Raw genomic sequence first — 25,094 nt, 5'->3', positions numbered from 1 at the left:
GTGATGAAGATCTTAAATGATTGGTTTTTATTCTATTGATTCCTTGTTTAGTAAAATTAATATTGATGACAAAGGGACTGGAGAAGAGTCAACTTTAGCTAGAAGGCGTCCCGATAATTCGGAGGGTGAAAATCTTGTTGAGAAAATTGATAAAAGTGGGTTTGAAGAGGTCAAAACTTTAACTAGTGATGTGCCCACTCTTTTGGATTACAAAGACTTTAACTATGATAGTTGCTCTTTGACTGATTGTATTTCTTTGTTGCAATCCATGATGAATTCACCCCATGCTTATGAACAAAATAAAGCTTTTACTAAACATATTGTTGGTGCTTTGATGAAATCTTTAAAAGAAAAATTGGAATTGGAAGTTTCAATTCCTAGAAAATTACATGATGAGTGGGAACCTACTATCAAAGTCAAGATTAAAAATTATGAGTGTTTTGCTTTATCTGACTTGGGTGCTAGTGTTTCTACAATTCTGAAATCTTTATGTGATGTGCTTGGTCTTACCGATATTGAAGAGTGTCCTTTAAATTTGCACTTGGCAGCTTCTAGTATTAAATAGCCTATGGGAAGAATTAATGATGTTCTTATTCTTGCAAATAGAATTATGTGCCCATAGATTTTATTGTTCTTGATATTGATTGCAATCTGTCTTGTCCAATTATTGTTGGTAGACCGTTTTTACACACTATCGGTGTCGTGATTGATATGAAAGAGGGAATATTAAGTTCCAATTTCCACTAAGGAAGGGTATGATAAACTTTCCTAGAACAAGAATTAGGCCACCATATGAATCAATCATGAGGGCATCTTATGGATCTAGGAACAAAGATGACAAAACTTAGATCCTTGCTTTATGCGTAGCTAGGGGCGTGAAACAATAGCACTTGTTGGGAGGCAACCCAATTAATAAAATTTATTTTTTCTTTTTGCTTCCTGTTCTTGAGTGTTAGAACAATTATGCTACTATTATGATTGTGTTTTTTGTGGTTTAATTAGTGTTTGTGCCAAGTAAATCCTTTAGGATCTTCTTCGGTGATAGTTGTTTGATCTTGCTGAAAAACAGAAACTTTTGCGCCCACGAAAATAAATTTCATTTTTAACAAGAGCGTGATAAAATACCAATTCTTTTTGCAGAAGATTAATGTACAAATTTCGCAGGCTGTCCTAATTTTTAAGAATTTTTGGAGTAATAGAAGTATTCGAAATACCCAGATTGCAACAGATTGTTCTGTTTTTGACAGATTCTGTTTTCTTTGTGTTGTGTGCTTGTTTTGATGATTCTATGGTTTTCTTTGAAGAGTTTTTGCCATAGAAAAGTTGGAATATAGTAATGCAAGAATAATATATGAATTGGTTTGCGACAGCACTTATAGTAGTGATTTGTTTTTTATACTAACGGATCTCACGAAGGTTTTGTTGAGTTTTGTGTGATTGAAGTTTTCTAGTTTTGGGTTATCTTATGATGGATGAAGGAATAAGGAGTAAGAAGAGCCTAAGCTTGGGGATGCCCATGGCATCCCAAGCTATTATCCAAAGAGAAGCAAGCAACTAAGCTTGGGGATGCCCCGAGTGGCATCCCCTCTTTCTTCTAACGACCATCGGTATTTTACTTTAAGCTATATTTTTATTCGTCACATACCATGAGTTTTGCTTGGAGAGTCTTGTATGATATGAGTCTTTGCTTTTTTTGCTTTATGTTTTAAGTCTTGAATTCTTGCTGGACACACCTATTTGAGAGAGCCAAAAAAATTCCATGACTTGTTAGAATTGCTCTTTATGATTCACTTAAATCTTTATGAGCTATGGAATTGCTCTAGTGCTTCACTTATATCTTTTTTGAGCACGGAGTGCTTTAGTATTTTTGAAGAAATGCTCTCTTGCTTCACTTAGATTTATTTGAGAGTTAGTAATTTTTTTAAGAAAATCTCTTTTGCTTCATTTAAATTAATTTGAGAGAAAGAAATAATATGCTCATGATCTTCACTTATATTTGTTTGAGCTTATCAAAAGCAACACATGAAAATTAGTTCCAAAGTGATAGATATCCAAGAAGGATATGATAAAAACTTTCATGAAGATCACTGAAAAAAATAAACTTGATTCCTTGTAATAGTTTTGAGATATGATGATGTGATATGTGAGTCATGTTGATGAGTAATTTTGCTTTAGTAAGAATATTGGTGTTAAGGTTTGTGATTCCCTATGCAAGCACGAAAGTCAATAGTTTTGCAATGAAATTACATCCTACTTGTGGTGCATTATTCGGTGTTAATTATGCTTAATGCTCGCTTATGAGATTATTCGTTTCTTGGTTGGTCGCTTCTCGATCTTTTGCAAGCCTTCATTTTGCACTAAGTATGATCACTACTTGTGCATCCAAAATCCTTTAAACCAGTTTTGCCACATGAGTCCACTATACCTGCCCATACGCGGTATTCTTTTGCTGTTCTAAGCAAATTTGTATGTTCCATCTCTAATTTTCAAAATAAATTTCTCTTTTGTGTGCTCGTACTGCTCGTGAAGCGGTGAGGGGTGGCCTATATTTTCCATGCTAGATGTGTTATTCTCACGATGAGTGTTTATTCACTTGTCATTGCACGAGAGTAAGGCAAAGGTATTAAGGATGCCCAGTCCCGAAATGAAAAATGAATTTACTTTACGTTGTCAAATAATAAATTCCTTGGAAAGTGTTGGTATGGAAGGCACCCGTGGATACGGCTAGCCATGGAAAGTGAAAGTATGGTGGAAAAAGGAATAAATTGTAATTTCTGTTTGGGAACCGCCTATGATATATCTAGCATGGAAAGTGTGGGGAACTCTAAGTCGTTTTCGTTGGTGGGAAAAGTATGCCTCCCAAAATGTTTTTATCTCTCAATTTTCCCTTTGAGCTCTGGCACCTCTATAAATCCCTACTGCCCTCCGCGAAGGGCCTTTCTTTTACTTTATGCAATTTTATTTTTAACTTGAGTCTCCATCTTCTCTTATAAAGCACCAACTAGGGGGCACTATGATCGTACTTGAGCATTGGGTGTAGCTAATATGCGAGTGAGTTTCATGAATGGATCAATGATTGAGCATGATGGGCTAGGGATAACTTGTTTTAGCGTTGATATTTTGAAAGACATGGTTGCTTGTTGATATGCTTGAGTATTTAAGTCTCATGCCAAAACTAGACTATTGCTTTGAATCATATAAAAGTCCAAATGTCCATGCTATAAAGAAAAGAGATGACATGTTAGGCAGCATTCCACATCAAAATATTTATTTTTATCATTTACCTACTCGAGGACGAGCAGGAATTAAGCTTGCGGATGCTGATACGTCTCCAACGTATCTATAATTTTTGATTGTTCCATGCTGTTATATTATCATTCTTGGATGTTTTATAATCATTTTATATCATTTTTGGTACTAGCCTATTGACATAGTGCCAAGTGCCAGTTGTTGTTTTTGCATGTTTTTTACATCGCGGGAAATCAATATCAAACGGAGTCCAAACGTAGCGAAACTTTTTGTGGAAATTTTTTGGACCAGAAGACACCCAATGGGCTGGAGAAGCGCCTGAGGGGTGCTCCGAGGGGAGCACAACCCACCAGGGCGCGCCTGGAGGACCAGCGCACCCTGGTGGGTTTTGCCCACCTCGGGTGCCCCCCAGACCGCCTCTTTGCTCTATAAATACCCCAATATTCTAGAAACCCTAGGGGAGTCAACGAAAATCAATTACAGCCACCACAAGTTCTAGAAACACCAGATCCAATCTAGACACCATCGCGGAGGTGTTCATCATGTCCATTGCTGCCTCTCCGATGATGCGTGAGTAGTTCTTTGTAGACCTTCGGGTCCATAGTTAGTAGCTAGATGGCTTCCTCTCTCTCGTTTGATTCTCAATACAATGATCTCTTGGAGATCCATATGATGTAATTCTTTTGAGGTGTGTTTGTTGGGATCCGATGAACTTTGAGTTCATGATCAGATCTATATTTTTATCCATGAAAGTTATTTGAGTCTTCTTTGATCTCTTATATGCATGATTGCTTATAGCCTCATATTTCTTCTCAAATATTTGGGTTGTGTTTGGCCAACTTGATCTATTTATCTTACAATGGGAAGAGGTGCTTTGTGATGGGTTCGATCTTACGGGTGCTTGATCCCAGTGACAGAAGGGGAACCGACATGTATGTATCATTGCCATTAAGGATAACAAGAAGGGGTCTATTTCCACATAAATAGATCTTGTCTACATCATGTCATCGTTCTTATTGAATTACTTCGTTTCTCCATGAACTTAATACACTAGATGCATGCTGGATAGCGGTCGATGCGTGGAGTAATAGTAGTAGATGCAGGCAGGAGTCGGTCTACTAATCTTGGACGTGATGCCTATATAATGATCATTGCCTGGATATCATCTTGATTATTTGAAGTTCTATCAATTGCCCAACAGTAATTTGTTCACTCGCCGTTTGCTATTTTCTCGAGAGAAGCCACTAGTGGAACCTACGCCCCCCAGGTCTCTTCCTTAATATATTTGCCTTTGCCATCTATTTTCCTTTGCTTTTGTTTTCAGATCTATTAAACCAAAAATACAAAAATACCTTGCTGCAATTTATTTTATCCGAGATCTATTTATCCCATCTATCATATTTTATCACGTCTGTTTGTCAATTTTTGGCGCCGTTACCGGAAAGGGATTGACAACCCCTTCAATACGTCGGGTTGCGAGTATTTGTTATTTGTGTGTAGGTGTTGTTTACGTAGTGTTGCTTGGTTCTCCTACTGGTTCGACAACCTTGGTCCCGTCACTGAGGGAAATACCTACCGTCGCTGTGCTGCATCATCCCTTCCTCTTTGGGAAAATACCGACGTAGTCTAGCAGACATCAGCAAGCTCCAGCGACCCATTTATGGACTGGTGCAAGCATCTCGAAGTTGGAATATATGCTTTGATGAGGTGATCAAAGCATATGGTTTTATACAGACTTTTGGAGAAGCCTGTATTTACAAGAAAGTGAGTGGGAGCTTTGTAGGATTTCTAATATTATATGTGGATGACATATTGTTGATTGGAAATGATATAGAATTTCTGGATAGCATGAAAGGATACTTGAATAAAAGTTTTTCAATGAAAGACCTCAGTGAAGTTGCTTATATATTTGGCATCCATATCTATAGAGATAGATCAAGACGCTTAATAGGACTTTCACAAAGCACATACCTTGATAAAGTTTTGAAGAAGTTCAAAATGGATCAGTCAAAGAACGGGTTCTTGCGTGTGTTACAAGGTGTGAAGTTGAGTAAGACTCAAAACCCGACCACGACAGAATATATAGAGAGAATGAAAGTCATTCCTTATGCCTCAGTCATAGGTTCTATAAAGTATGTCATGCTGTGTACCAAACCTGTTGTGTGCCTTGCCATGAGTTTGGCAAGGGGGTACAATAGTGATCCAGGAATAGATCACTAGACAGCGGTCAAAATTATCCTTGGTTACCTTAAAGAGAACTAAGGAAATGTTTCTCGGTTATGGAGGTGATAAAGAGTTTGTCGTAAAGAGTTACGTCGATGCAAGCTTTGGCACTAATCCAGATGACTGTGAGTCTCGATCTGGATACATATTGAAAGTGGGAGAAATTAGCTAGAGTAGCCCCATGCAGAGCATTGTAGACATAGAAATTTGCAAAATACATACGGATCTGAATGTAGTAGACCCGTTGACTAAACTTCTCTCACAAGCAAAATATGATCACACCTTAGTACCCTTTGGGTGTTGGTCACATGGCGATGTGAACTATTGTTGTTAATCACATGGCGATGTGAACTAGATTATTGACTCTAGTAAACCCTTTGGTGTTAAATCACATGGCGATGTGAACTAGATTATTGACTCTAGTGCAAGTGGGAGACTGAAGGAAATATTGCCTAGAGGCAATAATAAAGTTGTTATTTTATATTTCCTTGTATCATGATAAATGTTTATTATTCATGCTAGCATTGTATTAACCAGAAACTTGATACATGTGCGGGTACATAGCAAAACACCGTGTCCCTAGTAAGCCTCTACTAGACTAGCTCGTTAGTCAAAGATGGTCAAGTTTCCTAACCATAGACATGTGTTGTCATTTGATGAACGGCATCACATCATTACGAGAATGATGTTGTCACGCCCAGATAATCAAGCTACAGTAACCTCTGCTAATGATGCCATGTCACCTCGATTACTGTTGCTAATCTCGCGTTAGTTCGAAACCGATTCAAAATTCAAATTCAAAAATATGGCAAACAACAAAAGTTTTCAAGCATTAGAACAAAAATGTTCGGTTAGTGCCAAATATTGCATAGGTAATTGTTGTGAAGAAAACACATATTTAGAAAATGCTAAGATGCCCTAAATTTAAATAAAACAGAAAAGGGAAATAAATAAAAGAAAAGAAAATACAAAAATAGAAAACAAAGCTAACAGAGAGAAAAAAAAGGCCCCTACCCCACTGGACCAAACGGCCCAGCTGGCCGACGGCCCACGCCAGCCGGCCCACTTCCCCTCCCCTGTCGTCTTCCCCTTTCTCCTGTTCGACCGACCCGCACAAGCGGTCACCGTCGAACCCGCTCGTCGCCACGCGCCTCGCCGAAGAGGGGATAAGGATCCCCTCCCTCCTTGTCGCCTCGATCCCCTCTTCCCCCCACTTGCACCTCTCCTCCCCCAGATCCACCTCTCCCTCTGCTTCATTTTGGAGAGGAGACCGACGCGGTCTCCGTCGTCACCGCGGCCACAGCCACCGCCTCGCTCCGCCGTCTTGTCGTGAAGCTCCGCCGGGGTCGGCTCCATCGTCTGGTGCCCTCAGGTGGAGCTGGGAAGCACCGCAACCGCCGTTCGTCCTCGTCCCCATCTCCGGCTGCCGTCGATCTTCTTCGTCTCCGGCGCCGCCCCTGCAGCTCCTAAACCGCCACCGAGCCTCCTTGTGCTCCGCGGTGAGCTCTCCTTCCTCCCCGCTCTCTTCTCCTCGCCCCCAACGTGCCCGTAGTTGCCGTCTCCTATGTGCCCGAGCCCATCACCGCGAGGGCTCATCGCCGACGAGCTTCCGGCTACCAAATGGTCCCGCGCTAGTGCCCGTTTAGCTCGCCCGCGCGCGTAGGACCTCGCTCCCCACTTTGCCTCGCCCGTTTGCGCACTGCTGCTGCTAATCCACTTCCACCTGAAAGCCACCGCCGCCCACACTCATCGCCGGCACAGTTCCGGTCACCCCCGAGTCCAACCGACCACACCACGCAGCGCGGCATCGAGTCCTTGTTCGAATGCAAGAAACCGCGTGCGATTTGGTGTCTTGTGGTGCATTTCCGAGCATCTCTGGCGATTTTCCGTCATGCGCGAGCTCGCCGGAGCTCCTCCGGCGCCGCCGCTGACCTGGCAAGCGTAGGGCCCACCCCGATGAGGCTGACCGTGGGCCCCAGCGCCTCAGTTGACCGCGTTGACTACGGGCACTGTTCACCCCCTGCCACTGACTTGTGGGCCCTTGCGCTTAATTAAGATAATTAAGTTTTTCAAACTAATCTGCTAATTAGAATACTCACTGACACATCGGGCCCACACCCCTAATTAACCCTGTGTGAATAATTAATCCACTGTTGACCCACAGAGGCTGACATGTGGGTCCATGTGGCCCCACTGGTCAGTTTGACCTGGTCAGCCGTCCTGTTGACTCCTGACGTCACAGTGATGTCAGCTGGCGTAGTATTCCTTTTCTGTTAATATTAATAATTCCACATAATGCTTTAATCTTTGAAAATTCATAGAAATTAAACCGTAACTCGGATGAAAATGTTTTCTACATGAAAGTTGCTCAGAAAAATCCAATGAATCCGAATATACGGTCCGTTCATCTATCACATGCCCCTAAAATGCTGAACATGGAACTTTACTCCTCCGGTCATCTGTCTGACACAGGTCCGGAACCGGGAAAACATTCCCGGTTGACTTCCCCCTTCGCCGGTATCGTGTAGCACCGTGTTAGAACACGTCTAGCTCTGTCTGTTGTCCTGTTATGCACTTGCTTGCTATGTATTTACTGTTTCTCCCCCCTCTTCTCTTCAGTAGACCCCGTGACGATGCTGATGCCCCTGTGATTGACTACATCACCGACGACCCCTCCTTCTCATCTGAGCAACCAGGCAATCCCCCCCTGATCACCAGATATCGCCTATTCTTCTCTATACAGCTTGCATTAGAGTAGTGTAGCATGTTACTGCTTTCGGTTAATCCTATTCTGCTGCATAGCCTGTCATTGTTGCTACAGTTGTTACCCTTACCTGCTATCCTACTGCTTAGTATAGGATGCTAGTGTTCCATCAGTGGCCCTACACTCTTGTCCGTCTGCCATGCTATACTACTGGGCCGTGATCACTTCGGGAGGTGATCACGGGTATATACTATATACTTTATATACATGACACATGTGATGACTAAAGTCGGGTCAGCTTGTTGAGTACCCGCAAGTGATTCTGATGAGGGGGCTGAAAGGACAGGTGGCTCCATCCCGGTAGAGGTGGGCCTGGGTTCCTGACGGCCCCCGTCTGTTACTTTGTGGCGGAGCGACAGGGCAGGTTGAGACCACCTAGGAGAGAGGTGGGCTTGGCCCTGGTCGGCGTTCGCGAATACTTAACACGCTTAACGAGATCTTGGTATTTGATCTGAGTCTGGCAATTTGGTCTATACGCACTAACCAACTACGCGGGAACAGTTATGGGCACTCGGCGTCGTGGTATCAGCCGAAGGTCTTTTTGACGTCAGCGACTGAGTGGCGCGCGCCGCGTTGGACCGTAAGCTCGCGCTTGTATTAAGGGGGCTAGGTCTGCTTCCGGCCGCGTACGCAACGTGCAGGTGTGCAATGGGCGATGGGCCTAGACCCCTGTGCGCATAGGATTTAGACCGGCGTGCTGACCTCTCTGTTGAGCCTAGGTGGGGCTGCGACGTGTTGATCTTCCGAGGCCGGGCATGACCCAGGAAAGTGTGTCCGGCCAAATGGGATCAAGCGTGTTGGGTAATGTGGTGCACCCCTGCAGGGAAGTTTATCAATTCAAATAGTCGTGTCCCTCGGTAAAAGGACGACCCGGAGTTGTACCTTGACCTTATGACAACTAGAACTGGATACTTAATAAAACACACCCTTCCATGTGCCAGATATAACCCGGTGATCTCTCTCTAACAGGGCGACGAGGAGGGGATCGTCGGGTAGGATTATGCTATACGATGCTACTTGGTGAACTTACCATCTACTCTCTCCTACATGCTGCAAGATGGAGGTGGCCAGAAGCGTAGTCTTCGACAGGATTAGCTATCCCCCTCTTATTCTGGCATTCTGCAGTTCAGTCCACCGATATGGCCCTTTACACATATACCCATGCATATGTAGTGTAGCTCCTTGCTTGCGAGTACTTTGGATGAGTACTCACGGTTGCTTTTCTCCCTCTTTTCCCCCTTTCCCTTCTACCTGGTTATCACAACCAGATGCTGGAGCCCAGGAGCCAGATGCCACCGTCGATGACGACTCCTACTACACCGGAGGTGCCTACTACTACGTGCAGGCCGCTGACGACGACCAGGAGTAGTTAGGAGGATCCCAGGCAGGAGGCCTGCGCCTCTTTCGATCTGTATCCCAGTTTGTGCTAGCCATCTTATGGCAACTTGTTTAACTTATGTCTGTACTCAGATATTGTTGCTGCCGCTGACTCGTCTATGATCGAGCACTTGTATTCGAGCCCTCGAGGCCCCTGGCTTGTATTATGATGCTTTTATGACTTATTTTTATTTTTAGAGTTGTGTTGTGATATCTTTCCGTGAGTCCCTGATCTTGATCGTACACGTTGCGTGTATGATTAGTGTACTGTCAAATCGGGGACGTCACAGATGTGATGGACAAGACTCATCCATTAGCATAGCATATTGATCGTTCAGTTTTATTGCTATTGCTTTCTTCATGTCATATACATATTCCTTTGACTATGAGATTATGCAACTCCCGGATACCGGAGGAATGCCTTGTGTGCTATCAAACGTCTGATACGTCTCCAACGTATCAATAATTTTTGATTGTTCCATGATGTTATATTATCATTCTTGGATGTTTTATAATCATTTTCTAGTCATTTTATATCATTTTTTGGTACTAACCTATTGACATAGTGCCAAGTGCCAGTTGCTGTTTTTTTGCATGTTTTTTACATCGCATGTAATCAATATCAAACGGAGTCCAAACACAGCAAAACTTTTTGTGGATTTTTTTTGGACCAGAAGACATCCAATGGGCTGGAGAAGTGCCTCGGGGGTGCTTCGAGGGGAGCACAACCCACCAGGGCGCGCCTAGAGGCCCACTTCGGGTCCCGCCCCCCGAACAACCTCTTTGCTCTATAAGTACCCAAATATTCTAGAAACCCTAGGGAGTCGACAGAAATCAATTCCAGCCGCCGCAGAGTCCAGAACCACCAGATCCAATCTAGACACCATCATGGAGGGGTTCACCACTTCCATTGGTGCCTCTCTGATGATGCGTGAGTAGTCTTTTGTAGACCTTCGGGTCCGTAGTTAGTAGCTAGATGGCTTCCTCTCTCTCGTTTGATTCTCAATACAATGGTCTCTTGGAGATCCATATGATGTAACTCTTTTTGCAGTGTGTTTGTTGGGATCCGATGAACTTTGAGTTTATGATCAGATCTATCTCTTTTTATCCATGAATGTTATCTGAGTTTCTTTGATCTCTTATATGCGTGATTGCTTATAGCCTCATATTTTTTCTCCGATATTTGGGTTTTGTTTGGACAACTTGATCTATTTATCTTGCAATGGGAAGAGGTGCTTTGTAGTGGGTTCGATCTTGCGGTGCTTGATCCCAGTGACAGAAGGGGAACCGACACGTATGTATCATTGCTACTAAGGATAAAACGATGGGGTCTATTTCTACATAAATAGATCTTATCTACATCATGTCATCGTTCTTATTGCATTACTCCGTTTCTCCATGAACTTAATACACTAGATGCATGCTGGATAGCGGTCGATGTGTGGAGTAATATAGTAGATGCAGGAAGGAGTCGGTCTACTAATCTTGGACGTGATGCCTATATAATGATCATTGCCTGGATATCGTCATGATTATTTGAAGTTCTATCAATTGCCCAACAGTAATTTCTTTACCCAGCGTTTGCTATTTTTCTCGAGAGAAGCCACTAGTGAAACCTACGGCCCCGGGGTCTCTTTCTCATATTATTTGCCTCTGCGATCTATTTTATTTGCCTTTTTCAGATCTATTAAACCCAAAAATACAAAAATACCTTGATGCAATTTATTTTATTTGGCGTTCGATCTATCAATATTTACAACTCTCTCACGTCCGTTTGCCAATTTCTGGCGCCACTACCCGAAAGGGATTGACAACCCCTTTAATACGTCGGGTTGCGATTATTTGTTATTTGTGTGCAGGTGTTGTTTACGCAGTGTTGCTTGGTTCTCCTACTGGTTCGATAACCTTGGTCTCATCACTGAGGGAAATACCTACTGTCGCTATGCTGCATCATCCCTTCCTCTTTGGGGAAATACCGACGCAGTCCTAGCCGACATCAAAAGGAATTTCTGGCACTGCTGCTGGGGAGGATCATCTACATCTACCAGGTTCCTAATCAAAAATCACATCTCCTCGCAATTTACATTATTTGCCATTTGCCTCTCGTTTTCCTCTCCCCCACCTCACAAAAATTTGCCGTTTTATTCGCCCTCTTTTTTGTTCGCAGTTTTCTTGCTGGATATGTTTTTGAGTGCAATCTTGTTGCGTAGTCACCATGACTCACGAGAACACCAAGTTGTGTGATTTCTCAAATACCAACAATAATGATTTTATTTGCACTCCGCTTACTCCTCCCGCCACTAGTACGGAGTCTTGTGATATTAATACTGCTTTGCTGAATCTTGTTATGAAAGATCAATTTTCTGGTACTCCTAATGAGGATGTACCGTCCCATCTTAATACCTTCGTGGTATTATGCGATATGAAAAAGAAAAAGATGTGGACAATGATGTTGTGAAGATGAAATTATTTCTGTTTTCTTTGCGTGATTCTGCAAATATTTGGTTTTCTTCTTGGCCTCGCAATAGTATCGATTCTTGGAATAAGTGCAAAGCTGCTTTTATCACTAAGTATTTTCCGCCCGCAAAAACTATTTCCCTTAGAACCCAGATCATGAATTTCAAGCAACTTGAACATCAGCATGTTGCACAATCTTGGGAAAGGATGAAAATGGTGCTAAGGAATTGCCCAACTCATGGGTTAAATGTTTGGATGATCATATATTTTTTTATGCGGGGTTGAATTTTGTTTCTCATAATCTTTTAGATTCCGCAGCGGGTGGGACTTTTATGGAAATTACTTTGGGTGAAGTGATACGTCTCCAACGTATCTACTTTTCCTAACGCTTTTCCTCTTGTTTTCGACTCTAATTTGCACGATTTGAATGAAACTAACCCGGGACTGACGTTGTTTTCAGCAGAACTACCATGGTGTTGTTTTTGTGCAGAAATAAAAGTTCTTGGAATGGAACGAAACTTTGCGACGAATTTTTATATCAATAAAGAGAATTTCTGGAGCCAAGATCCACTGGAGGGGTGCATCTGGGTGGGCACAACCCACCAGGGCGCCCCCCTCCTGGCGCACCTAGGTGGGTTGTCCCCACCTGGTGGCCCCGCAGACCTCAACCCTGATACTGTAAAATCACATATTTGGAGAGAAAAATCAGGGAGAAAGAATTATCGCATTCCACGAGACGGAGCCGCCGTCACCTCATGTTCTTCATCGAGAGGCCAGATCTGGAGTCCATTTGGGGCTTCGGAGAGGGGGATCTTCGTTCTTCATCATCACCCACCCTTCTCCATCGCCAATTCCATGATGCTCCCCACCGGGAGTGAGTAATTCCTTCGTAGGCTCGTTGGTCGGTGAGGAGTTGGATGAGATTCATCATGTAATCGAGTTAGTTTTGTTAGGGCTTGATCCCTAGTATCCACTATGTTCTAAGATTGATGTTGCTATGACTTTGCCATGCTTAATGCTTGTCACTTTGGGCCCGGGTGTCATGATTTTAGATCTGAACCGTTTATGTTATCACCATTTTATCCATGTTCTAGATCCGATCTTGCAAGTTATAGTCACCTACTACGTGTTATGATCCGGCAACCCCGGAGTGACAATAGTCGGGACCACTCCCGATGATGACTGTAGTTTGAGGAGTTCATGTATTCACTGTGTGTTAATGCTTTGTTCCGATTCTCTATTAAAAGGAGGCCTTAATATCCCTTTGTTTCCAATTGGACCCCGCTGTCATGGGAGGGTAGGACAAAAGATGTCATGCAAGTTCTTTCCATAAGCATGTATGACTATTTATGGAATAAATTCCTACATTATATTGATGAACTGGAGCTAGTGCCGTATCGCCCTCGGTTATAACTGTCTCATGATGAATATCATCCAACAAGTCACTGATCCAATATCTACGAACTTATCTTATATTGTTCTTGCTAAGTTACTACTGTTATTGTTACTGTTGCACTTGCTACAAAACTATTGTTATCACTGTTACTGTTACCATTGCTTCTGTCACTATTATCAAAACTATCATATTACGTTGCTACTGATCATGTTGCTGCAGATAATTAATCTCCAGGTGTCGTTGAATTGACAACTCAGCTGCTAATACCTTCAAATATTCTTTGGCTCCCCTTGTGTCGAATCTATAAATTTGGGTTGAATACTCTACCCTCGAAAAATGTTGCGATCCCCTATACTTGTGGGTTATCAAGACCTTTTTCTGGTGCCGTTGCCGGGGAGCATAGCTATATTTATTGAGTCACTTGGGATTATTATCAATTTATCACTATGAAGAATCTGAAGGATGCTAAGACTAAGATTTATCCCTCTAAGACGAGGGGAGGTAAGGAACTGCCATCTAGTTCTGCTTTAGATTCACCTTCTGTTATAAGTAAACTTGCAACACCACCACATGCTATTAATCCTGATATGTCGCAAGTTATTGATGATGCTACTTCTGCTATGAATGATACTTATGATGATGCTAGTACCTTGCTTGATAATAATGATGTGCCACTTGGTGATTTTCTTGATGAACAAATTGCTAGAGTAATACAACATGATGTTGTTGAATCTGATGATGAGCTTGAAACTGAAACTCCTGAAACACCTGCTAGAACTAGCCTTCCTAGATATGAATTGCCTAAGATACCGGAAGGTTATGTTATGAATGAGGAGACAACTAGAGACATTCTTGCTTGTCAGGATAAAGATGATCTAGAGAAATTACTATGCAAGTATAAAGAAAAATCTCTGAATGCTAGAATTAAATATGATCCTAAGTTTGCTACTTCACCTGTCTTTATTGATGATAAGGATTATGAATTCTGTGTCGACCCAGAGTTAATTACTTTGGTTGAATCTGATCCTTTCCATGGTTATGAAACTGAAACTGTTGTGGCACATCTTACTAAGTTGAATGACATAGCCACCCTTTTTACTCATGATGAGAAGACTCGTTATTACTTTATTCTCAAATTATTTCCGTTCTCATTAAAGGGTGATGCTAAAGCTTAGTACAATACTCTTGCTCCTGGTTGTGTGATAGCCCCCAGGATATGATTTATTACTTCTCTGAAAAATATTTCCCTGCTCAAAAGAAACAAGTTGCTTTACAGGAAATATTTAACTTTGTGCAAATTAAAGAAGAGAGTCTCCCACAAGCTTGGGGGAGGCTTTGCCAGTTACTTAATGCATTGCCTGATCATCCTCTTAAGAAAAATGAAATGCTTGATATCTTCTATAATGGACTAACTGATGCTTCTAGGGATTTCCTAGGTAGTTGTGTTGGTTGTTTTTTCAGGGAACGAACTGTGGGGCAAGCTGGAATTAGCATATTGAAAAATTATGATGATTGGACTCTTCTTGAACCACCGCTTAAACCCATTCCGAAGAAGAGGGGTATATTATATCTCAGTCCTGAAGATATGCAAGAGGCAAAGAAATCCATGAAGGAAAAAGGTATTAAAACTAAGGATGTTAAAAATTTACCTCCTATCGAAGAAATACATGGGCTTAATACACCACCACCTCCGAAGGTGGTAGAGGTATATTCTCTTATGAAATTCAATGATAATGACAATCCTCACAATATGCACCCTAGCCAATGCATTTATGAGTTTAAAAACTATATTAGAAAACAAGATCACTTCAATGCAAATGTTATGAAACAATTGAAATACAATTCTAATATGATTGCTCGCTTGAGTAACTTGTTATTTAGAATCTCAAATGATGTTGGAGGTGTCGGAAAGCATGCTTCTATGGTACAAACCCAGTTAGAACAAGTTGCTAAATCTCAAAGAGAGTTGCTAGATGAAATGAATAATAATATACATGACTTTGCTGTTAGAGTTGCAACTAGAGGAGGTAAGATGACTCAGGAACCACTTTATCCTGAGGGACATCCAAAAAGAATTGAACAGGATTCGCAAAGGAATAACACCACTGCACCTAGTCCTTCTAAAAAGAAAATGAAAAAGGAAAATGATAGGACTTTGCATGCTTCTAGTGAACCTGAAGTAGAGAAACCTCCTGCTAATGATAATGAAGTTTCTATCTCTAATGCTGAAACTCGACCTGGTAGTGAACACTCACCTTCTGATAATGAAAAAGGTAATGATGAGGTTCATGAAAATACTCAACCAAATAGTAAAGAACCAGGCAATGATGTTGAGATAGAACCACTAATTGATCTTGATAACCCACAACCTAAGAATGCAAGATATGATAAAAGAGACTTCATTGCTAGAAAACACGGTAAAGAAAGAGAACCGTGGGTTCAAAAACCTATGCCCTTTCCACCTAAGTAAACTAAAAAGAAAGATGATGAAGAATTTGAATGCTTTGCTGAAATGCTGAGGCCAGTCTTTTTGCGTACTCGCTTGACTGATATCCTTAAAATGCCTCCTTATGCAAAGTATATGAAAGACATCATCACCAATAAGAGAAAAATACTGGAAGCTGAAATCTCCACTATGCTTGTTAATTATACTTTTAAAGATGGAGTACCTAAAAACATGGAGATCCAGGGATACCAACTATACCTTGCTCTATCAAAAAGAACTATATGAAAACTGCTTTATGTGATTTAGGAGCTGGTGTTAGTGTTATGCCTTTCTCTTTATATAAAAGACTTGATTTGAATAAACTCACACCTACTGAAATATCATTGCAAATGGCTGACAAATCTACTGCCATACCTATCCGTATTTGTGAGGATGTGCCCGTTGTTGTTACTAATGTTACTATTTTGACTGACTTTGTTATACTTGAGATGCCCGAGGACAACAACATGTTGATTATCCTTGATAGACCCTTCTTGAATACTGCAGAGGTTGTTATTGATTGCAATAAAAGCAAGGTCGCATTTCATATGAATGGTAATGAGCATACGGTGCACTTTCCGAAGAAACAATTCCAAGTGAATGGTATTAATGTTATTGAAAAATCTCCGACAATCACTATTGGAAGTTTTCAAATACCTCTACTTACTGTTAAAAAGAAATATGAAATGCTTATTGTTGGGCACATTCATATCCCCGTTGAGGTAACTTAGTGATTTACGAAAGTTCTTCGGTTTCATGCTAATCGGAAGTGGTTATTAATAAGACCTGATCAACCTTATTAATGGATCATTTTTTAGAGGTATGAAGTTGATGAATTTAGTAAGCACTACCTTCTGTCCCTACCTTTTTGTTTTTTGTTTTTGTTAGTTAAATAAAATAAAATGCCATGTTTTGTCTGTTTTCTGAATTTCCCGTGCAATAAAAAAATGACCCAAAAATAAAAGTGCTCAGAATGCTCTGAAAATTTAATATGATTTTTTTCTGATTATTTAAGAATTTTTGGTGCAAATAATAGCAGAGGGAGGTGCACCAGGTGGGCACAACCCACCTGGGCGCGCCCTGGTGGGTGGTGGTCCCCACGTGGGCCCCTCACTTATCTTTTTACACCACATCATCACCTACCTCCAGAAAAAATTCTCCATTGCTCTGTCTCTCTCGTGTTCTTGCTCTCAAACCCATGGATTTCGATCTCTTTGCTCGAAGCTCCATTTCCGAAACTGTTTCAGGGGATTGTTGCTTGGTATGTGACTCCACCGTCTATCCAATTAGTTTTTGTTTTTGTTGTTTATATTTTGAATAATTATCTACTCCTTGTGCTGATGTAGATGAGCTTGTGTGACGCCCTCGATTCAATCATACACTAATCATACACGCAAATGTGTACGATCAATATCAAGGACTCACGGGAAGATATCACAACACAACTCTAGACACAAATTAAAATAATATAAGCTTTATATTACAAGCCAGGGGCCTCGAGGGCTCGAATACATAAACTCGAAAACACAAGAGTCAGCGGAAGCAACAATATCTGAGGACAGACATAAGTTAGACAAGTTTGCCTTAAGAAGGCTAGCACAAAAGCAGCATCGATCGAAAAGGCAAGGCCTCCTGCCTGGGAGCCTCCTAACTACTCCTAGTCGTTGGCGGCCTCCACGTAGTAGTAAGCATCCGCGGTGGCATCTAGCTCCTGGGCTCCGACATCTGGTTGCATCAACCGGAAAGAAGAAGAAAGGGGGAAAAGGGGGAGCAAAGCAACCCTGAGTACTCATCCAAAGTACTCGCAAGCAAGGAACTACACTACATATGCATCCGTATCAATGAAATGGGTTGTATATGTGGACTGAACTGCAGAATGCCAGAAGAGAAGGGGAAAGCCTAGCCTATCGAAGACTAGCATCTTCAAGCAGCTCCAAGCATCTTGCAGCATCAGAAGAGATAAGAGTAGCATAAAGTAAAGTAGTAGTAGTGTTATCAACCTCGGCCAGAGATCCTTTCTCGACTCCCTGCGAGAAAGCAATCCCAGAGCCATACTATCCATTTCTCATATCCATGTCTCATCTCAAGTATCCAGTTCTAGTTGTATCGATCGGGATACAACTCCAAGTGTCCGTTACCGTAGGACAGGCTATCGATAGATGTTTTCTTCTCTGCAGGGGTGCACCAACTTACCCACCACGCTCGATTAACTCCGGCCGGACACACTTTCCTGGGTCATGCCCGTCCTCGGCCAAACAATATGCCGCAACCCGACCTAGGCTTGAGAGAGAGGTCAGCACGCCGGACTAAACCTATGCCCCCAGGGGTCATGGGCCATCGCCCCGGAAACTCCTGCACGTTGTGAACGCGGCCGGTGAGCAGACCTAGCTACCTCCTTAAAAAAGGCAGGTGCTTACCAGTCAAACCCGGCGCGCGCCGCTCAGTTGCTGGGGTCTATTAAGCTTCGGCTGATGCATACGACGCAGAACGCCCATACTATGCCCACGTGATGGTTAGTGCTATCAGGCCAGAGGCCCCTCGGATCAAATTACCAAATCGTAGTGGATTAGGAACGCGCAGTAACAAGTAGAGACTCACGAAAGATGTGACCCCGTTGCCCCATCTCGAGGACTCGCGGCAAGGGCTAGGAATGCCCGGCCACGCCTCGTAATTATCTTGCGGGCACCCTCCAGGTCAACCCGTCTCCACATCACTCGCAAATATGCTCGCGCGGGTACCCCTCAGGGCCGACCCGTCTTTAGTAACAGGGTTCAGTGTAAAGTCATAGTAACCATAGTAACCGTGTGTCTAACACCAAGGGGAAAACCTGAGGAATCACCCTTGACGGATTCCACTCGATGTAATCATCAAGGTGAACGTAAGAGGATCCACCCTCAAGGTTCACACTTGAGGGGTTGCATGACAGAGTCGTATCGGAAGTGGTTAAGGCGGAATCACCGTCGATGACCACGACCGAATAGCTACACTACAGGGTTAACATCAGAAGTGCTGATGTGGTCTCACCCTCGGCACTCGACAGTAACCCAGTAGTGTCGAGCAACTAAGGGGAAAGTAATGTGCGGTGTCGGGGCCTGGTCTTCGATCCCGTTGATCAGGTCTTCGATGATGAAGCAGGGGCAACAAGAACAAGGTGGGGGTCACTGATGGATCACTAACCAACCTATACTAAGCAGTTTAGGATAAGCAGGTAAGGTAACAATAAGCAGGTTACAAAAGCAGGCTATGCATCAGAATAGGAGCAAACAATAACAGTAGCAAAATCTAATGCAAGCATGAGAGAATGGAATGGGCGATATCGGGATGATCAAAGGGGGGCTTGCCTGGAAGCTCCACTGAAAGGGAAGAAAGGTCGTCGTTGACATAGTCGATCACAGGGACATCAACAGCGGTCTCGGGGTCTACCGAAGAGAAGAGGGGGAAGAAACAGTAAATACAAGCAAACATAAGCATGACATGACGAAAGCATCACTAGAGGTGTTCTAACGCAGTGTTACTCGATACCGACGAAGGGGGATAACATCCGGGAATGTTTTCCCGAAGTCCGGCATATTCGAACAGACGAAAGGGAGGGGAAAGGTTGCATGTTGGCTATTCTAGGGGCACGTGACAAATGAACGGAGAGCGTATTCGGATTCGTCTCATCGTTCTGAGCAACTTTCATGTATAAAACTTTTTCATCCGAGTTACGGATTAATTTCTATGAATTTCTAAAGTTTTAACAATATTCTAAAATCATTATTAATTAAAAAGATAATACTGCATCAGCATGAGATCATCCTGACGTCAGCAGTCAACCAGCCAGTTGACTGGTCAAACTGACGCCATGGACCCACCTGTCATTGACCTAACTAAACTAACAGGGTTGAATTAACTAAATTAGTTGATTAGACTAATTAAGCGAGGTTAATTAAGTTAATTAATTAATTAATTTTATTATTTAATTCTTTTCATCTTTTTAAAAAAACCAGGGCTGGGCCCCACGTGTCTGTGGCCCATAGGCCATAGCGGGCACTGGCTATCGGGCGGGTGCCCGTGGAGGCCAGAACCGGGCACGCACGGCACCAGGGGTCGGGCGACGCGGCTGGGCGCGGCCTCCGGCGAGGCCACCGGCAAGCACGGGGTGGAGGGGGCGCAGCCAGCGGCAGGAGGCTGGGACGCCGGGGAGCGGCGACGGCGGCGTCGGAGCGTGGCCGGGCGGAGGCGGGGCTGCGCGCGGCGGCCGGGAGCAGCCAGGTAGAAGTGGCGGGGGCGGGCGACGCAGCGAGGCGAGCGCGAGGCGGTCGCAGGGTGCCAGCGGTGGTAGGTGTGCGCGCGGGGTGGCTGGGTAGGCCGTGGGCGTGGGCGGCTGTGACGCGGCGCGGCCTGAGCGTCGCGGGGAGGCGGGGCGATGGTCGGCACGGTGGGCGGTGGCGGTGGTGAGCAGCAGTCGCGGAAGCAGCGCACAGGGCGGCGACGAGGCCAGCGGGGCGGAGCGAAGCACGCGGGCGGGCGCGGGACCGGGACTAGCGCGAGCGGGGAGGCGCGGGCACCGGCGATGAGCTGCGGCAGACAGCAGCAGACAGGGCCGTGGGCACGGCAAGCGCATGCGTGGGCGGCGCGGGCTTCGGCCATGGCGGCCGAGCTCGCGGGGATGTCTAAACAGCGGCGAATCAAGGGTTGCTAGCAGGGGGAACGGCAGGGGAGCTCACTGGGGGGGTCGCGTGAGAGCTTGGTGAGGTCCGGGAGCAGCACAGGGCGCGCAACCATTGGGGAAGCAGCGGCGACCGAAGAGGAGGGATCTCGATCCGCTCGACGTAGTGGTGCAGGCCTCTGGCTCGTGGTAGGAGTCGAAGCACAGGAACCTGGTGGAGCTAGTGGACACGTTCTAGCCGGGGAGGAGCACGGTGGCCGCGTGGTCGAGGAGGGCCATGGCGACGATGGCTCGGACGAGCGTGGGGAGGATGATAGTGGCGCGAGGGGGAAAGATCTGGCGAGCTAGGGTTGGGTACGTGGTCAAGGGAGGTCGCGGGGTCGACCTTATACTCGCCGAGGAGGTCCCGATGGCCGGCGCGTGCAATCCAAGTCATGGACGCGGCACCTGCGTCCACGATGCCTCTGATGAACAGAGGAAGGAGGAGACAGGGGCGCTGGTGGGCTAGGCTGTAGTTAGGTGGGCTAACAAGCCCATTAGCTTAGGTCCTCCTCCTTTTCTTTTCTTTAATTAATGTAATTATTTCTTCACTATTGCCTCTTTAAACGATATAGTAAATGAATTTAGTGAAACTTCAAAACTGGCACATAATTCAAGAACAACTTTGTGGTGTTGCATAGAAGTTTTAGAGCCAATGGAATTGTTCAAACATTTTTAGAAATTGAATAGGTCAAATTTAAATGCTGCTGGACCAAGAATTAATTCCCAGAGGCATTTTGGGAATTCAAAAGAGGTTGGTTCGAACATGACAAATATCAAGGGATTATTTGCCACACTTTGAACATTTTTGTTTTCATGTTTGAGAAATTTGAATCTTGGACTTTAGTTTGGATTTGAAATTTGAATGGTGTTTGAAAGCCACTGAGCATTAGTAATAGTAAGAGTGATGACATGGCATCATTAGTAGAGGGTTACTGTAGCTTAATTATCCGGGTGTCGCAATTCTCCTCCACTACAAGAAGTCTCGTCCCGAGATTTAAAGGGTGGAGTAAAGGGGAAAGACTCGGGAAGGACGGAGCTCAACACAACATAGGTACCTCAACGTGGCATAGAGGCATCTCTTGAGTTGAAATTCAAAAGAAAGTGCAATAAGAAGCTTCAACCGGGTAGGCAATCGTTCGTTACCTGAAACAGAGGGTGAAAGGGGTTCAGAGCAATGGGAATAAGTATTGCGTCTGATACCAGAATAGATCACTAGGTAGGTCGCTCATGATTTACATATGAAGCCAAGCACGAGGAACAACTTGGGAGAACAGGGATGTACAGGAGTCAAGTTTCGATCCTGTGGAACGGTGGGTTATGGGCCCACCCTGTGGGTTAAAAGCAGGAAGGGTGCTAGCATTTTGCACGGTCATGATAGCAAGGCAGGTCATAAAATAGCCTATCATTTATGTTGGCAGCAACGTTGGTACCAAGGGCGAGGGACGAAGAGAACCATTTTCCTGCCCGTTGAACGAGGCGGACCAATAGGCAAAGTTCTCGTCCATCGGGGGTTACCGGGATGTCGTCAGCAATAGTAACAGGGTCACTCTGACAGAGTTGTAAACTGAGGTGTTTCCATAAGCAGGCAATTATTTTTGCTTATAACATATATAGATCACAAGAAAGGTTAAGCAAACCAATGGAAAGGAAAATATGTTTATACACAAGATTTAGGAGTGTATCTTTTCTCAAGGAAAAGTAGAGCATGATATACATGTTAGATCAACAAGTACATCACCATTTGGATAAAGGGGCAAGGGAATTCATGATGTTATCCATACAACAGTGTTTGGATAATAGAGCAAGAAACATTTCGCAATGCTCTTCCAATGTTCTTGTTGTTGTTCGGCGTACCACAGTCATGCTTCGAGGTAACATTAACATGGTGTTTCAAGCAAGGTTGAATCTGAAGGTCACAAGAAGTACAAAGGAACAATTCCAAGAATGTCAAGGAATGTAAGATATAACCAAAACATGACCAAGTCTGTATTGGCAGGAAGTCAAGGATGGTGTCGATGACAACACGAATCATCGACGGGCAAGGATGGTATTTCTCCTCAAGAATTCGATTGATATCTTAGAACAAGGTAGTATATTGATGGTGATCATGACAAATTTTTGTCGAGAGGCTCTATGAAGATGCCATCAAGCAGCAATGACATCAAGCAAAAGGAATGATGAAGCAAAGGCTATTGGAACCATGGATACGACACAAGCTCGGATTCAAGCTTGTTGTTCAAGGTGGAATGATAAGATGAGGAAGATCGACGTAAGCTTCGCTCATCGTCGAAAGGTTGTGCTCCAGGAATAAGGACCAGGTAGCACAGTTAAAATTAGCACGATAATGATATACCCGATCAGGCTAGGAATGACTTGAAGGATTATTTAACTCGTAAGCAACGAAAATTACTTAGAGTTATTGATTTGGAGCGGAATTGATTCACTTACTGGTGTTCTCGAGTGACCAACCACTCAGAACCCGGCGATATTGGAATTGGTGATAGTAGTTCGATGAAGAACTCATAAGAAGTTATGTAGTTCCTACGATATTCCCGAGATACCAAGGGGTAACACTCGAGGGTAAATCAGAATAGAGGTTGGGCAGGCATATTGGTTCACAGAAGACAAGTGCTTTAGCTTGTCCGCGAAATGGGATCAAAGAAGAACAATCATGGTCGGGACCATGATTGCAAAGAATCAAAGCAAAATACCAGATGGATTATAACAAGAGTTTATTATTATTATTATTACGAGCAGCTTCCATGATAAGTTCTACATCGGGTCCATGGGCATGAACGCAAAGGTTCAAGGTCGACTCCCACTTCTTCAATGCGTAACCTTTCATTCACTTCTCGCTTTCGATGGAGTTGTAGTGTTGGAATTTATCAGGTGAAACACCAGAAGAGTATGACTCATGAGAACTCTCGGGTTCACACAGATTATGGAAGGCATAAGTTCAACCCATCGGGGCATTTTTACGAATCTATACAACCATCAACCAAGCAAGAGATACGAGTTCAAAAGCAGAGTATCAAAGTCAAAGCAGGTGATACAATTTACTGAAGGTATTATGTATCAATGGAAAAACTCACAAGATTTTGGATGTGAAGTACACTGTCGGATAACAACCCAACAATGAATCTGGCTATTCACGACACAGTTGAGGTGAGTATCGGTAATCAATCAGATGAAGAAGGGGATGCAAAGGCATCAGCTTATAGAAATGTCTGAATAATTCGATGCCTGAGTACAAAGGAGTCATGGTTTCAAGACGAAGGATCAGAAGCAGAGGCTCTGATCAAAGATGAGTAAGTTGAATAGACTTAGAAGTGCACCCGACCAAATCTTGATTGGGCAAGAACCAGCCCATATCCAGAGCGATGTTGGAGCCGGAAAGAAAATTTCCAAGGATTAATTGATGATTGCGAGTATTCGCTCACACGTTAAATCCATAGGAACAGAATGACAATCACAAGGAATTTTAAAGAATATTGCTAGACATATGGAATTAATCCTAAGGCAAGCAGGCAAGGAGAATCAGAGTAATAGGCTGCAGAGGATTTTTGGAAGATCGGATAGTATTTCCAAGTATTTAGGAAAGCATATGAACAGCTGGGGATGAACGAACCCCGGTTAAGTGAATTATCCGCAACGCAAAAAAAGTTGCAAAGGAGAAGGCACAAAGGATTCTCGGAATGACGGAGAGTACTAGGGGTATCTCATAACAATAGGAGCAACTGGGGATGAAGGTACAAGTGGCAAGGATGTTATTCACGGGGATTACCGGCGGTCAGAAACTGCAAGGCAGTGGACACAGGGTCTCGGGATACATTGAGAAGTATTTTCAGAATCTTCTGATGTAGCAGACGATCATCTGTGTTGAAGGAGCTCTCCGGGAGGAAGTGGTTACGAGAACCTAGTGTTAGAGTTAGCAAAATTATTTAACCCGAATAGAAGAGAGATCAGAGTCCCAGAGTATAGACAAGGAATAAAAGATCCTAATACCACCCAATTGGCAACGTGGGCCTGTAAGCCACACAGCCAAGTTAGTAAAACAATTTTCCGTTTCTAGACTCAACTTCGGCCAAGGAGTTGGAAAGGGGGATCCTACAGGCAGTCGGCTCTATTACCAACTTGTGACGCCCTTGATTCAATCGTACACTAATCATACACGCAAATGTGTACGATCAAGATCAAGGACTCACGGGAAGATATCACAACACAACTCTAGACACAAATTAAAATAATATAAGCTTTACATTACAAGCCAGGGGCCTCGAGGGCTCAAATACATAAACTCAAAAATATAAGAGTCAGCGGAAGCAACAATATCTGAGGACAGACATAAGTTAGACAAGTTTGCTTTAAGAAGGCTAGCACAAAAGCGGCATCGATCGAAAAGGCAAGGCCTCCTGCCTGGGAGCCTCCTAACTACTCCTAGTCGTCGGCA

This window comes from Aegilops tauschii, chromosome 6 (genome assembly GCF_002575655.3).
Source record: "Aegilops tauschii subsp. strangulata cultivar AL8/78 chromosome 6, Aet v6.0, whole genome shotgun sequence".
NCBI classification, from domain to species: domain Eukaryota; kingdom Viridiplantae; phylum Streptophyta; class Magnoliopsida; order Poales; family Poaceae; genus Aegilops; species Aegilops tauschii.
This window is presented reverse-complemented; position numbering follows the sequence as displayed.